This window comes from Salmo salar, chromosome 17 (assembly GCF_965601325.2).
Source record: "Salmo salar chromosome 17, fSalSal1, whole genome shotgun sequence".
NCBI classification, from domain to species: Eukaryota; Metazoa; Chordata; class Actinopteri; order Salmoniformes; family Salmonidae; genus Salmo; species Salmo salar.
This window is the reverse complement of record NC_138307.1, coordinates 83,675,217-83,691,168: the sequence shown is the minus strand read 5'-3', so window position 1 is coordinate 83,691,168 and position 15,952 is coordinate 83,675,217.

Here is a 15,952-nt window from a genome sequence, read left to right as displayed (position 1 = left end):
TCATTGTAAAATAAGAATTTGTTCTTAACTGACTTGCCTAGTTAAATAAAGGTTAAATAAAAAATATTAACATTTAAAACTAATCCAATGGGTTTTGAAAAGGAGGCGAGGAGAGAGGATGCAAGGAACCAAGGAAACGCAATTGAGATCCTTCATTATTTTATGCCGTGTACTCTTCACTGATGGTCTGTGTTCCGTTGAGGATGGTCTGTATTCTGTTGGGGATGGTCTGTGTTCCGTTGAGGATGGTCTGTGTTCTGTTGGGGATGGTCTGTGTTCCGTTGAGGATGGTCTGTGTTCTGCTGGGGATGTCCTGTGTTCTGTTGGGATTCAAACGCTCTTGATCTTTGATCAAATAAAGTTAATACAGTATGTCAGAGCAGATGAAATCGTCAAGCTATCTGACGTAAGATAATGGCTCAATGTTTGTTGTTAACAGCTACAGCCTTCATGGGTTACTCTTTAGACTAGCCTATCTGTGGATGTTCTACAATAGACCATGTTCTGCTGTTGTGTTCACCTGCACACCGTCATGCCCCACCCTAAACCAACCGGTTTCAGTCTATTCAATTCAAATAGCTTCCATACATCTCATCACAGCACTAAAATAGAGTAATCATGCTAGATCACATTCCTAAGTATGAATCATGAAGTCACCTGAACAGGTTCTAGAAACAGCTTTAGCCCTCAAGACAGTTATAACTAAGACAGTTCTCTGTTAGCATTTTCCATAGGTTTTTTCTTTGTTTCCACCATGCTAATGCTATCGTTCCTGGATCTGCACCACAGATGAAAAACATTCCTTAGCTAAGAATATATCCATGTGCACAGGGGTTAAAACAAGAGTGGGGAACACCCAGCAGGATACAACATAAATTCATGGACTCAACTAAAAGCCCCCCCAACAGGATTCAACATGAATTCATGGACTCAACTAAAAGCCCGACCCAACTGGATTCAACATGAATTCATGGACTCAACTAAAAGCCCGACCCAACAGGATTCAACATAAATTCATGGACTCAACTAAAAGCCCCCCCAACTGGATTCAACATGAATTCATGGACTCAACTAAAAGCCCCCCCAACAGGATTCAACATGAATTCATGGACTCAACTAAAAGCTCGACCCAACAGGATTCAACATAAATTCATGGACTCAACTAAAAGCCCGACCCAACAGGATTCAACATAAATTCATGGACTCAACTAAAAGCCCCCCCAACAGGATTCAACATGAATTCATGGACTCAACTAAAAGCCCGACCCAAGAGGATTCAACATAAATTCATGGACTCAACTAAAAGCCCGACCCAACAGGATTCAACATAAATTCATGGACTCAACTAAAAGCCCGACCCAACAGGATTCAACATAAATTCATGGACTCAACTAAAAGCCCCCCCAACAGGATTCAACATGAATTCATGGACTCAACTAAAAGCCCGACCCAACAGGATTCAACATAAATTCATGGACTCAACTAAAAGCCCCCCCAACAGGATTCAACATGAATTCATGGACTCAACTAAAAGCCCCCCCAACAGGATTCAACATGAATTCATGGACTCAACTAAAAGCCCCCCCAACAGGATTCAACATGAATTCATGGACTCAACTAAAAGCCCCCCCAACAGGATTCAACATGAATTCATGGACTCAACTAAAAGCCCCCCCAACAGGATTCAACATGAATTCATGGACTCAACTAAAAGCCCCCCCAACAGGATTCAACATAAATTCATGGACTCAACTAAAAGCCCCCCCCAACAGGATTCAACATAAATTCATGGACTCAACTAAAAGCCCCCCCAACAGGATTCAACATGAATTCATGGACTCAACTAACAGCCCCCCAACAGGATTCAACATGAACTCATGGAATCAACTAAAAGCCCCCCCAACAGGATTCAACATGAATTCATGGACTCAACTAAAAGCCCCCCAACAGGATTCAACGTGAATTCATGGACTCAACTAAAAGCCCCCCCAAAAGGATTCAACATGAATTCATGGCCTCAACTAAAAGCCCCCCAACAGGATTCAACGTGAATTCATGGACTCAACTAAAAGCCCCCCAACAGGATTCAACATGAATTCATGGACTCAACTAAAAGCCCCCCCCAACAGGATTCAACATGAATTCATGGACTCAACTAAAAGCCCCCCCAACAGGATTCAACATGAATTCATGGACTCAACGAAAAGCCCCCCCAACAGGATTCAACATGAATTCATGGACTCAACTAAAAGCCCGACCCAACAGGATTCAACATGAATTCATGGACTCAACTAAAACCCCCCCAACAGGATTCAACATGAATTCATGGACTCAACTAAAAGCCCGACCCAACAGGATTCAACATGAATTCATGGACTCAACTAAAAGCCCCCCCAACAGGATTCAACATAAATTCATGGACTCAACTAAAAGCCCCCCCAACAGGATTCAACATGAATTCATGGACTCAACTAAAAGCCCCCCCAACAGGATTCAACATGAATTCATGGACTCAACTAAAAGCCCGACCCAACAGGATTCAACATGAATTCATGGACTCAACTAAAAGCCCGACCCAACAGGATTCAACATGAATTCATGGACTCAACTAAAAGCCCCCCCAACAGGATTCAACATGAATTCATGGACTCAACTAAACAAAGTTTACAGTTTGAACTAAAAGATACACAACAACATATCAATTATAACATGGGTTCTCTCCTCACAAGTAGATTAGTTTTCAGTTGTCATGATTGGTCAAAAGTCATTTAAATGGGGACCACATTTTGTTTTGGAACATTTAGTCAAACACACTTTAATCCCTGTACATGTTTCATATTATCATGGTTTAAAATGGTTTAAACACTAACAAGACTGACCTGTATCCTTCCCTTCTCATTGTAATATATATATATATATATATATAGACATAAACACTAACAAGACTGACCTGTACCCTTCCCTTCTCATTGTAATATATATATATATATATATATATAAAGACATAAACACTAACAAGACTGACCTGTACCCTTCCCTTCTCATTGTAATATATATATATATAAAGACATAAACACTAACAAGACTGACCTGTACCCTTCCCTTCTCATTGTAATATATATATATATATATAAAGACATAAACACTAACAAGACTGACCTGTATCCTTCCCTTCTCATTGTAATATATATATATATATATATATATATATATATAAAGATATAAACACTAACAAGACTGACCTGTACCCTTCCCTTCTCATTGTAATATATATATATATATATATATATATAAAGACATAAACACTAACAAGACTGACCTGTATCCTTCCCTTCTCATTGTAATATATATATATATATAAAGACATAAACACTAACAAGACTGACCTGTATCCTTCCCTTCTCATTGTAATATATATATATATAAAGACATAAACTCTAACAAGACTGACCTGTATCCTTCCCTTCTCATTGTAATATATATATATATAAAGACATAAACACTAACAAGACTGACCTGTATCCTTCACTTCTCATTATAATATATATATATATACATATATAAAGACTTAAACACTAACAAGACTGACCTGTATCCTTCCCTTCTCATTGTAATATATATATATATAAAGACATAAACACTAACAAGACTGACCTGTACCCTTCCCTTCTCATTGTAATATATATATATATATAAAGACATAAACACTAACAAGACCGACCTGTATTATATAAATGTTTAGTAACCTACCTGTGTTACTGCGTTGGTTGATCTGAGATCTGTGTTGAAAGAGGAAGTTGTGTCAGTGATCATCGCTTTTATACTTGCGTACGTACATACGTGTTTTTACACATGCGCAATGATGAATATTAATAGACACACCCTGTTGAAAGGTACTGGTTACACCAGGTGTTTACCCAATGGACGGGCTCAAAGGAAAACCATTCAACAGAATCGATTATGATGATGGTATTGTCTTGGTGTTTGAGGAAGAGAAATACCAGCAAAATATGGTTGAAAGATGTCTCATCTTTCAATGTCTTTTTAAGTCTTTTCAACCCCAAAAATATATTTTCAACGTCTTGTGCTCATAGGAAGGACTCCTGTTGACCTTTAAATTTAAATATCATTTACTTGATTGATTAATTAATTGCTCTTGTCATCTTTCCTCGCCACCATCTGTTGGTGGCAAGTGACGCACCTTCTCAAGTTCCCGAGTGGCGCATCAATCTAAGGCACTGCATTTCAGTGCTAGAGGCTTCACTACAGTCCCTGGGTCGAATCCAGGCAGTATCACAACCGGCCGGGATTGGGACTCCCATAGGGCGGCGCACAATTGGCCCAGCGTCGTCTGGGTTAGGGGAGGGTTTTGATGGTGTAGGCCGTCATTGTAAAATAAGAATTTGTTCTTAACTGACTTGCCTAGTTAAATAAAGGTTAAATAAAAAATATTAACATTTAAAACTAATCCAATGGGTATTGAAAAGGAGGCGAGGAGAGAGGATGTAAGGAACCAAGGAAACGCAACTGAGATCCTTCATTATTTTATGCCGTGTACTCTTCACTGATGGTCTGTGTTCCGTTGAGGATGGTCTGTGTTCTGTTGGGGATGGTCTGTGTTCCGTTGAGGATGGTCTGTGTTCTGTTGGGGATGGTCTGTGTTCTGTTGGGGATGGTCTGTGTTCTGTTGGGGATGGTCTGTGTTCTGTTGGAGATGGTCTGTGTTCTGTTGGGGATGGTCTGTGTTCTGTTGGAGATGGTCTGTGTTCTGTTGGGGGTGGTCTGTGTTCTGTTGGGGATGGTCTGTGTTCTGCTGGGGATGGTCTGTGTTCTGTTGGGGATGGTCTGTGTTCTGTTGAGGATGTCCTGTGTTCTGTTGGGATTCAAACGCTCTTGATCTTTGATCAAATAAAGTTAATACAGTATGTCAGAGCAGATGAAATCGTCAAGCTATCTGACGTAAGATAATGGCTCAATGTTTGTTGTTAACAGCTACAGCCTTCATGGGTAACACTTTAGACTAGTCTATCTGTGGATGTTCTACAATAGACCATGTTCTGCTGTTGTGTTCACCTGCACACCGTCATGCCCCACCCTAAACCAACCGGTTTCAGTCTATTCAATTCAAATAGCTTCCATACATCTCATCACAGCACTAAAATAGAGTAATCATGCTAGATCACATTCCTAAGTATGAATCATGAAGTCACCTGAACAGGTTCAAAAAACAGCTTTAGGCCTCAAGACAGTTATAACTAAGACAGTTCTCTGTTAGCATTTTCCATAGGTTTTTTCTTTGTTTCCACCATGCTAATGCTATCGTTCCTGGATCTGCACCACAGATGAAAAACATTCCTTAGCTAAGAATATATCCATGTGCACAGGGGTTAAAACAAGAGTGGGGAACACCCAGCAGGATACAACATAAATTCATGGACTCAACGAAAGCCCCCCCAACTGGATTCAACATGAATTCATGGACTCAACGAAAGCCCCCCCAACAGGATTCAACATGAATTCATGGACTCAACTAAAAGCCCGACCCAACAGGATTCAACATAAATTCATGGACTCAACTAAAAGCCCGACCCAACAGGAGTCAACATAAATTAATGGACTCAACTAAAAGCCCGACCCAACAGGATTCAACATGAATTCATGGACTCAACTAAAAGCCCCCCAACAGGATTCAACATGAATTCATGGACTCAACTAAAAGCCCTCCCCAACAGGATTCAACATAAATTCATGGACTCAACTAAAAGCCCCCCCAACAGGATTCAACATGAATTCATGGACTCAACTAAATGCCCGACCCAACAGGATTCAACATGAATTCATGGACTCAACTAAAAGCCCCCCAACAGGATTCAACATGAATTCATGGACTCAACTAAAAGCCCCCCCCCCCAACAGGATTCAACATGAATTCATGGACTCAACTAAAAGCCCCCCCAACAGGATTCAACATGAATTCATGGACTCAACTAAATGCCCCCCAACAGGATTCAACATGAATTCATGGACTCAACTAAAAGCCCCCCCAACTGGATTCAACATGAATTCATGGACTCAACTAAAAGCCCCCCAACAGGATTCAACATGAATTCATGGACTCAACTAAAAGCCCCCCCAACAGGATTCAACATGAATTCATGGACTCAACTAAAAGCCCGACCCAACAGGATTCAACATAAATTCATGGACTCAACTAAAAGCCCCCCCAACAGGATTCAACATGAATTCATGGACTAAACTAAAAGCCCCCCCAACAGGATTCAACATGAATTCATGGACTCAACTAAAAGCCCCCCCAACAGGATTCAACATGAATTCATGGACTCAACTAAAAGCCCCCCCAACAGGATTCAACATGAATTCATGGACTCAACTAAAAGCCCCCCCAACAGGATTCAACATGAATTCATGGACTCAACTAAAAGCCCCCCCAACAGGATTCAACATAAATTCATGGACTCAACTAAAAGCCCCCCCCCAACAGGATTCAACATAAATTCATGGACTCAACTAAAAGCCCCCCCAACAGGATTCAACATAAATTCATGGACTCAACTAACATCCCCCCATCAGGATTCAACATGAACTCATGGAATCAACTAAAAGCCCCCCCAACAGGATTCAACATGAATTCATGGACTCAACTAAAAGCCCCCCAACAGGATTCAACGTGAATTCATGGACTCAACTAAAAGCCCCCCCAAAAGGATTCAACATGAATTCATGGCCTCAACTAAAAGCCCCCCAACAGGATTCAACATGAATTCATGGACTCAACTAAAAGCCCCCCAACAGGATTCAACATGAATTCATGGACTCAACTAAAAGCCCCCCCAACAGGATTCAACGTGAATTCATGGACTCAACTAAAAGCCCCCCCAACAGGATTCAACATGAATTCATGGACTCAACGAAAAGCCCCCCCAACAGGATTCAACATGAATTCATGGACTCAACTAAAAGCCCGACCCAACAGGATTCAACATGAATTCATGGACTCAACTAAAACCCCCCCAACAGGATTCAACATGAATTCATGGACTCAACTAAAAGCCCGACCCAACAGGATTCAACATGAATTCATGGACTCAACTAAAAGCCCCCCCAACAGGATTCAACATAAATTCATGGACTCAACTAAAAGCCCCCCCAACAGGATTCAACATGAATTCATTCATGACTCAACTAAAAGCCCCCCCAACAGGATTCAACATGAATTCATGGACTCAACTAAAAGCCCGACCCAACAGGATTCAACATGAATTCATGGACTCAACTAAAAGCCCGACCCAACAGGATTCAACATGAATTCATGGACTCAACTAAAAGCCCCCCCAACAGGATTCAACATGAATTCATGGACTCAACTAAACAAAGTTTACAGTTTGAACTAAAAGATACACAACAACATATCAATTATAACATGGGTTCTCTCCTCACAAGTAGATTAGTTTTCAGTTGTCATGATTGGTCAAAAGTCATTTAAATGGGGACCACATTTTGTTTTGGAACATTTAGTCAAACACACTTTAATCCCTGTACATGTTTCATATTATCATGGTTTAAAATGGTTTAAACACTAACAAGACTGACCTGTACCCTTCCCTTCTCATTGTAATATATATATATATATATATATAGACATAAACACTAACAAGACTGACCTGTACCCTTCCCTTCTCATTGTAATATATATATATATATATATAGACATAAACACTAACAAGACTGACCTGTATCCTTCCCTTCTCATTGTAATATATATATATATATAAAGACATAAACACTAACAAGACTGACCTGTATCCTTCCCTTCTCATTGTAATATATATATATATAAAGACATAAACACTAACAAGACTGACCTGTATCCTTCCCTTCTCATTGTAATATATATATATATATAAAGACATAAACACTAACAAGACTGACCTGTATCCTTCACTTCTCATTATAATATATATATATATACATATATAAAGACTTAAACACTAACAAGACTGACCTGTATCCTTCCCTTCTCATTGTAATATATATATATATAAAGACATAAACACTAACAAGACTGACCTGTACCCTTCCCTTCTCATTGTAATATATATATATATATAAAGACATAAACACTAACAAGACCGACCTGTATTATATAAATGTTTAGTAACCTACCTGTGTTACTGCGTTGGTTGATCTGAGATCTGTGTTGAAAGAGGAAGTTGTGTCAGTGATCATCGCTTTTATACTTGCGTACGTACATACGTGTTTTTACACATGCGCAATGATGAATATTAATAGACACACCCTGTTGAAAGGTACTGGTTACACCAGGTGTTTACCCAATGGACGGGCTCAAAGGAAAACCATTCAACAGAATCGATTATGATGATGGTATTGTCTTGGTGTTTGAGGAAGAGAAATACCAGCAAAATATGGTTGAAAGATGTCTCATCTTTCAATGTCTTTTTAAGTCTTTTCAACCCCAAAAATATATTTTCAACGTCTTGTGCTCATAGGAAGGACTCCTGTTGACCTTTAAATTTAAATATCATTTACTTGATTGATTAATTAATTGCTCTTGTCATCTTTCCTCGCCACCATCTGTTGGTGGCAAGTGACGCACCTTCTCAAGTTCCCGAGTGGCGCATCAATCTAAGGCACTGCATTTCAGTGCTAGAGGCTTCACTACAGTCCCTGGGTCGAATCCAGGCAGTATCACAACCGGCCGGGATTGGGAGTCCCATAGGGCGGCGCACAATTGGCCCAGCGTCGTCTGGGTTAGGGGAGGGTTTTGATGGTGTAGGCCGTCATTGTAAAATAAGAATTTGTTCTTAACTGACTTGCCTAGTTAAATAAAGGTTAAATAAAAAATATTAACATTTAAAACTAATCCAATGGGTTTTGAAAAGGAGGCGAGGAGAGAGGATGTAAGGAACCAAGGAAACGCAACTGAGATCCTTCATTATTTTATGCCGTGTACTCTTCACTGATGGTCTGTGTTCCGTTGAGGATGGTCTGTGTTCTGTTGGGGATGGTCTGTGTTCCGTTGAGGATGGTCTGTGTTCTGTTGGGGATGGTCTGTGTTCTGTTGGGGATGGTCTGTGTTCTGTTGGGGATGGTCTGTGTTCTGTTGGAGATGGTCTGTGTTCTGTTGGGGATGGTCTGTGTTCTGTTGGAGATGGTCTGTGTTCTGTTGGGGATGGTCTGTGTTCTGTTGGGGATGGTCTGTGTTCTGCTGGGGATGGTCTGTGTTCTGTTGGGGATGGTCTGTGTTCTGTTGAGGATGTCCTGTGTTCTGTTGGGATTCAAACGCTCTTGATCTTTGATCAAATAAAGTTAATACAGTATGTCAGAGCAGATGAAATCGTCAAGCTATCTGACGTAAGATAATGGCTCAATGTTTGTTGTTAACAGCTACAGCCTTCATGGGTAACACTTTAGACTAGTCTATCTGTGGATGTTCTACAATAGACCATGTTCTGCTGTTGTGTTCACCTGCACACCGTCATGCCCCACCCTAAACCAACCGGTTTCAGTCTATTCAATTCAAATAGCTTCCATACATCTCATCACAGCACTAAAATAGAGTAATCATGCTAGATCACATTCCTAAGTATGAATCATGAAGTCACCTGAACAGGTTCAAAAAACAGCTTTAGGCCTCAAGACAGTTATAACTAAGACAGTTCTCTGTTAGCATTTTCCATAGGTTTTTTCTTTGTTTCCACCATGCTAATGCTATCGTTCCTGGATCTGCACCACAGATGAAAAACATTCCTTAGCTAAGAATATATCCATGTGCACAGGGGTTAAAACAAGAGTGGGGAACACCCAGCAGGATACAACATAAATTCATGGACTCAACGAAAGCCCCCCCAACTGGATTCAACATGAATTCATGGACTCAACGAAAGCCCCCCCAACAGGATTCAACATGAATTCATGGACTCAACTAAAAGCCCGACCCAACAGGATTCAACATAAATTCATGGACTCAACTAAAAGCCCGACCCAACAGGAGTCAACATAAATTCATGGACTCAACTAAAAGCCCGACCCAACAGGATTCAACATGAATTCATGGACTCAACTAAAAGCCCCCCAACAGGATTCAACATGAATTCATGGACTCAACTAAAAGCCCTCCCCAACAGGATTCAACATAAATTCATGGACTCAACTAAAAGCCCCCCCAACAGGATTCAACATGAATTCATGGACTCAACTAAATGCCCGACCCAACAGGATTCAACATGAATTCATGGACTCAACTAAAAGCCCCCCAACAGGATTCAACATGAATTCATGGACTCAACTAAAAGCCCCCCCAACAGGATTCAACATGAATTCATGGACTCAACTAAAAGCCCCCCCAACAGGATTCAACATGAATTCATGGACTCAACTAAAAGCCCCCCCCAACAGGATTCAACATGAATTCATGGACTCAACTAAAAGCCCCCCAACAGGATTCAACATGAATTCATGGACTCAACTAAAAGCCCCCCCAACAGGATTCAACATGAATTCATGGACTCAACTAAAAGCCCCCCCAACAGGATTCAACATGAATTCATGGACTCAACTAAAAGCCCCCCCAACAGGATTCAACATGAATTCATGGACTCAACTAAAAGCCCCCCCAACAGGATTCAACATGAATTCATGGACTCAACTAAAAGCCCGACCCAACAGGATTCAACATGAATTCATGGAATCAACTAAAAGCCCGACCCAACAGGATTCAACATGAATCCATGGACTCAACTAAACAAAGTTTACAGTTTGAACTAAAAGATACACAACAACATATCAATTATAACATGGGTTCTCTCTTCACAAGTAGATTAGTTTTCACTTGTCATGATTGGTCAAAAGTCATATAAATGGGGACCACATTTTGTTTTGGAACATTTAGTCAAACACACTTTAATCCCTGTACATGTTTCATATTATGATGGTTTAAAATGGTTTAAACACTAACAAGACTGACCTGTATCCTTCCCTTCTCATTGTAATATATATATATATATATATAAAATCATGAACACTAACAAGACTGACCTGTATCCTTCCCTTCTCATTGTAATATATATATATATAAAGACATAAACACTAACAAGACTGACCTGTATCCTTCCCTTCTCATTGTAATATATATATATATATATATATAAAGACATAAACACTAACAAGACTGACCTGTACCCTTCCCTTCTCATTGTAATATATATATATATATATATATAAAGACATAAACACTAACAAGACTGACCTGTATCCTTCCCTTCTCATTGTAATATATATATATAAAGACATAAACACTAACAAGACTGACCTGTATCCTTCCCTTCTCATTGTAATATATATATATATATATATATAAAGATATAAACACTAACAAGACTGACCTGTATCCTTCCCTTCTCATTGTAATATATATATATATATATATATATATATATATATATAAAGACATAAACACTAACAAGACTGACCTGTATCCTTCCCTTCTCATTGTAATATATATATATATATATAAAGACATAAACACTAACAAGACTGACCTGTATCCTTCCCTTCTCATTGTAATATATATATATATATAGATATAAACACTAACAAGACTGACCTGTATCCTTCCCTTCTCATTGTAATATATATATATATATATATATATATATATATATATATATAAAGACATAAACACTAACAAGACTGACCTGTATCCTTCCCTTCTCATTGTAATATATATATATATATATAAAGACATAAACACTAACAAGACTGACCTGTATCCTTCCCTTCTCATTGTAATATATATATATATATAGATATAAACACTAACAAGACTGACCTGTACCCTTCCCTTCTCATTGTAATATATATATATATATATATATATATATATATAGATATAAACACTAACAAGACTGACCTGTACCCTTCCCTTCTCATTGTAATATATATATATATATAAAGACATAAACACTAACAAGACTGACCTGTACCCTTCCCTTCTCATTGTAATATATATATATATATATATATATATAAAGATATAAACACTAACAAGACTGACCTGTATCCTTCCCTTCTCATTGTAATATATATATATATAAAGACATAAACACTAACAAGACTGACCTGTACCCTTCCCTTCTCATTGTAATATATATATATATATATATATATATATAGATAGATATAAACACTAACAAGACTGACCTGTACCCTTCCCTTCTCATTGTAATATATATATATATATAAAGATATAAACACTAACAAGACTGACCTGTACCCTTCCCTTCTCATTGTAATATATATATATATAGACATAAACACTAACAAGACTGACCTGTATCCTTCCCTTCTCATTGTAATATATATATATATATATATATATATATATATATAGACATAAACACTAACAAGACTGACCTGTACCCTTCCCTTCTCATTGTAATATATATATATATATATATAGATATAAACACTAACAAGACTGACCTGTACCCTTCCCTTCTCATTGTAATATATATATATATATAGACATAAACACTAACAAGACTGACCTGTATCCTTCCCTTCTCATTGTAATATATATATATATATATATAGACATAAACACTAACAAGACTGACCTGTATCCTTCCCTTCTCATTGTAATATATATATATATATAAAGACATAAACACTAACAAGACCGACCTGTACCCTTCCCTTCTCATTGTAATATATATATATATATATAAAGATATAAACACTAACAAGACCGACCTGTACCCTTCCCTTCTCATTGTAATATATATATATATATAAAGACATAAACACTAACAAGACTGACCTGTAGCCTTCCCTTCTCATTGTAATATATATATATATATATATATATATATATATATAAAGACATAAACACTAACAAGACCGACCTGTACCCTTCCCTTCTCATTGTAATATATATATATATATGACATAAACACTAACAAGACTGACCTGTATCCTTCCCTTCTCATTGTAATACATATATATATAGACATAAACACTAACAAGACTGACCTGTATCCTTCCCTTCTCATTGTAATACATATATATATAGACATAAACACTAACAAGACTGACCTGTATCCTTCCCTTCTCATTGTAATATATATATATATAAAGACATAAACACTAACAAGACCGACCTGTATTATATAAATGTTTAGTAACCTACCTGTGTTACTGCGTTGGTTGATCTGAGATCTGTGTTGAAAGATGAAGTTGTGTCAGTGATCATTGCTTTTATACTTGCGTACGTACATACGTATGTTTTATACCTGTACAATGATGAATATTAATAGACACACCCTGTGGAAAGGTACTGGTTAAACCAGGTGTTTACACAATGGACGGTCTCAAAGGAAAGCCATTCAACAGAATCGATTATGATGATGGTATTGTCTTGGTGTTTGAGGAAGAGAAATACCAGCAAAATATGGTTGAAAGATGTCTCGTCTTTCAATGTCTTTTTAAGTCTTTTCAACCCCAGAAATATATTTTCAACGTCTTGTGCTCATAGGGAGAACTCCTGTTGACCTTTACATTTAAATATCATTTCCTTAATTGATTAATTAATTGCTCTTGTCATCTTTCCTCGCCACCATCTGTTGGTGGCAAGTGACGCACCTTCTCGGGTTCCCGAGTGGCGCATCAATCTAAGGCACTGAATTTCAGTGCTAGAGGCTTCACTACAGTCCCTGGGTCGAATCCAGGCTGTATCACAACCGGCCGGGATTGGGAGTCCCATAGGGCGGCGCACAATTGGCCCAGCGTCGTCTGGGTTAGGGGAGGGTTTTGATGGTGTAGGCCGTCATTGTAAAATAAGAATTTGTTCTTAACTGACTTGCCTAGTTAAATAAAGGTTAAATAAAAAATATTAACATTTAAAACTAATCCAATGGGTTTTGAAAAGGAGGCGAGGAGAGAGGATGCAAGGAACCAAGGAATCGCAATTGAGATCCTTCATTATTTTATGCCGTGTACTCTTCACTGATGGTCTGTGTTCCGTTGAGGATGGTCTGTGTTCTGTTGGGGATGGTCTGTGTTCTGTTGGGGATGGTCTGTGTTCTGTTGGGGATGGTCTGTGTTCCGTTGAGGATGGTCTGTGTTCTGTTGGGGATGGTCTGTGTTCTGCTGGGGATGGTCTGTGTTCCGTTGAGGATGTCCTGTGTTCTGTTGAGGATGTCCTGTGTTCTGTTGGGATTCAAACGCTCTTGATCTTTGATCAAATAAAGTTAATACAGTATGTCAGAGCAGATGAAATCGTCAAGCTATCTGACGTAAGATAATGGCTCAATGTTTGTTGTTAACAGCTACAGCCTTCATGGGTAACACTTTAGACTAGTCTATCTGTGGATGTTCTACAATAGACCATGTTCTGCTGTTGTGTTCACCTCCACACCGTCATGCCCCACCCTAAACCAACCGGTTTCAGTCTATTCAATTCAAATAGCTTCCATACATCTCATCACAGCACTAAAATAGAGTAATCATGCTAGATCACATTCCTAAGTATGAATCATGAAGTCACCTGAACAGGTTCTAGAAACAGCTTTAGCCCTCAAGACAGTTATAACTAAGACAGTTCTCTGTTAGCATTTTCCATAGGTTTTTTCTTTGTTTCCACCATGCTAATGCTATCGTTCCTGGATCTGCACCACAGATGAAAAACATTCCTTAGCTAAGAATATATCCATGTGCACAGGGGTTAAAACAAGAGTGGGGAACACCCAGCAGGATACAACATAAATTCATGGACTCAACTAAAAGCCCCCCCAACAGGATTCAACATGAATTCATGGACTCAACTAAAAGCCCCCCCAACAGGATTCAACATGAATTCATGGACTCAACTAAAAGCCCGACCCAACAGGATTCAACATGAATTCATGGACTCAACTAAAAGCCCCCCCAACAGGATTCAACATGAATTCATGGACTCAACTAAAAGCCCCCCCAACAGGATTCAACATGAATTCATGGACTCAACTAAAAGCCCCCCCAACAGGATTCAACATGAATTCATGGACTCAACTAAAAGCCCGACCCAACAGGATTCAACATGAATTCATGGACTCAACTAAAAGCCCCCCAACAGGATTCAACATGAATCCATGGACTCAACTAAACAAAGTTTACAGTTTGAACTAAAAGATACACAACAACATATGAATTATAACATGGGTTCTCTCTTCACAAGTAGATTAGTTTTCACTTGTCATGATTGGTCAAAAGTCATTTAAATGGGGACCACATTTTGTTTTGGAACATTTAGTCAAACACACTTTAATCCCTGTACATGTTTCATATTATCATGGTTTAAAATGGTTTAAACACTAACAAGACTGACCTGTACCCTTCCCTTCTCATTGTAATATATATATATATATAAAATCATGAACACTAACAAGACTGACCTGTATCCTTCCCTTCTCATTGTAATATATATATATATATAAAGACATAAACACTAACAAGACTGACCTGTACCCTTCCCTTCTCATTGTAATATATATATATATATATATATATATATATATAGACATAAACACTAACAAGACTGACCTGTATCCTTCCCTTCTCATTGTAATATATATATATAAAGATATAAACACTAACAAGACTGACCTGTATCCTTCCCTTCTCATTGTAATATATATATATATATAAAGATATAAACACTAACAAGACTGACCTGTACCCTTCCCTTCTCATTGTAATATATATATATATATAAAGACATAAACACTAACAAGACTGACCTGTATCCTTCCCTTCTCATTGTAATATATATATATATATATATATATATAAAGACATAAACACTAACAAGACTGACCTGTACCCTTCCCTTCTCATTGTAATATATATATATATATAAAGACATAAACACTAACAA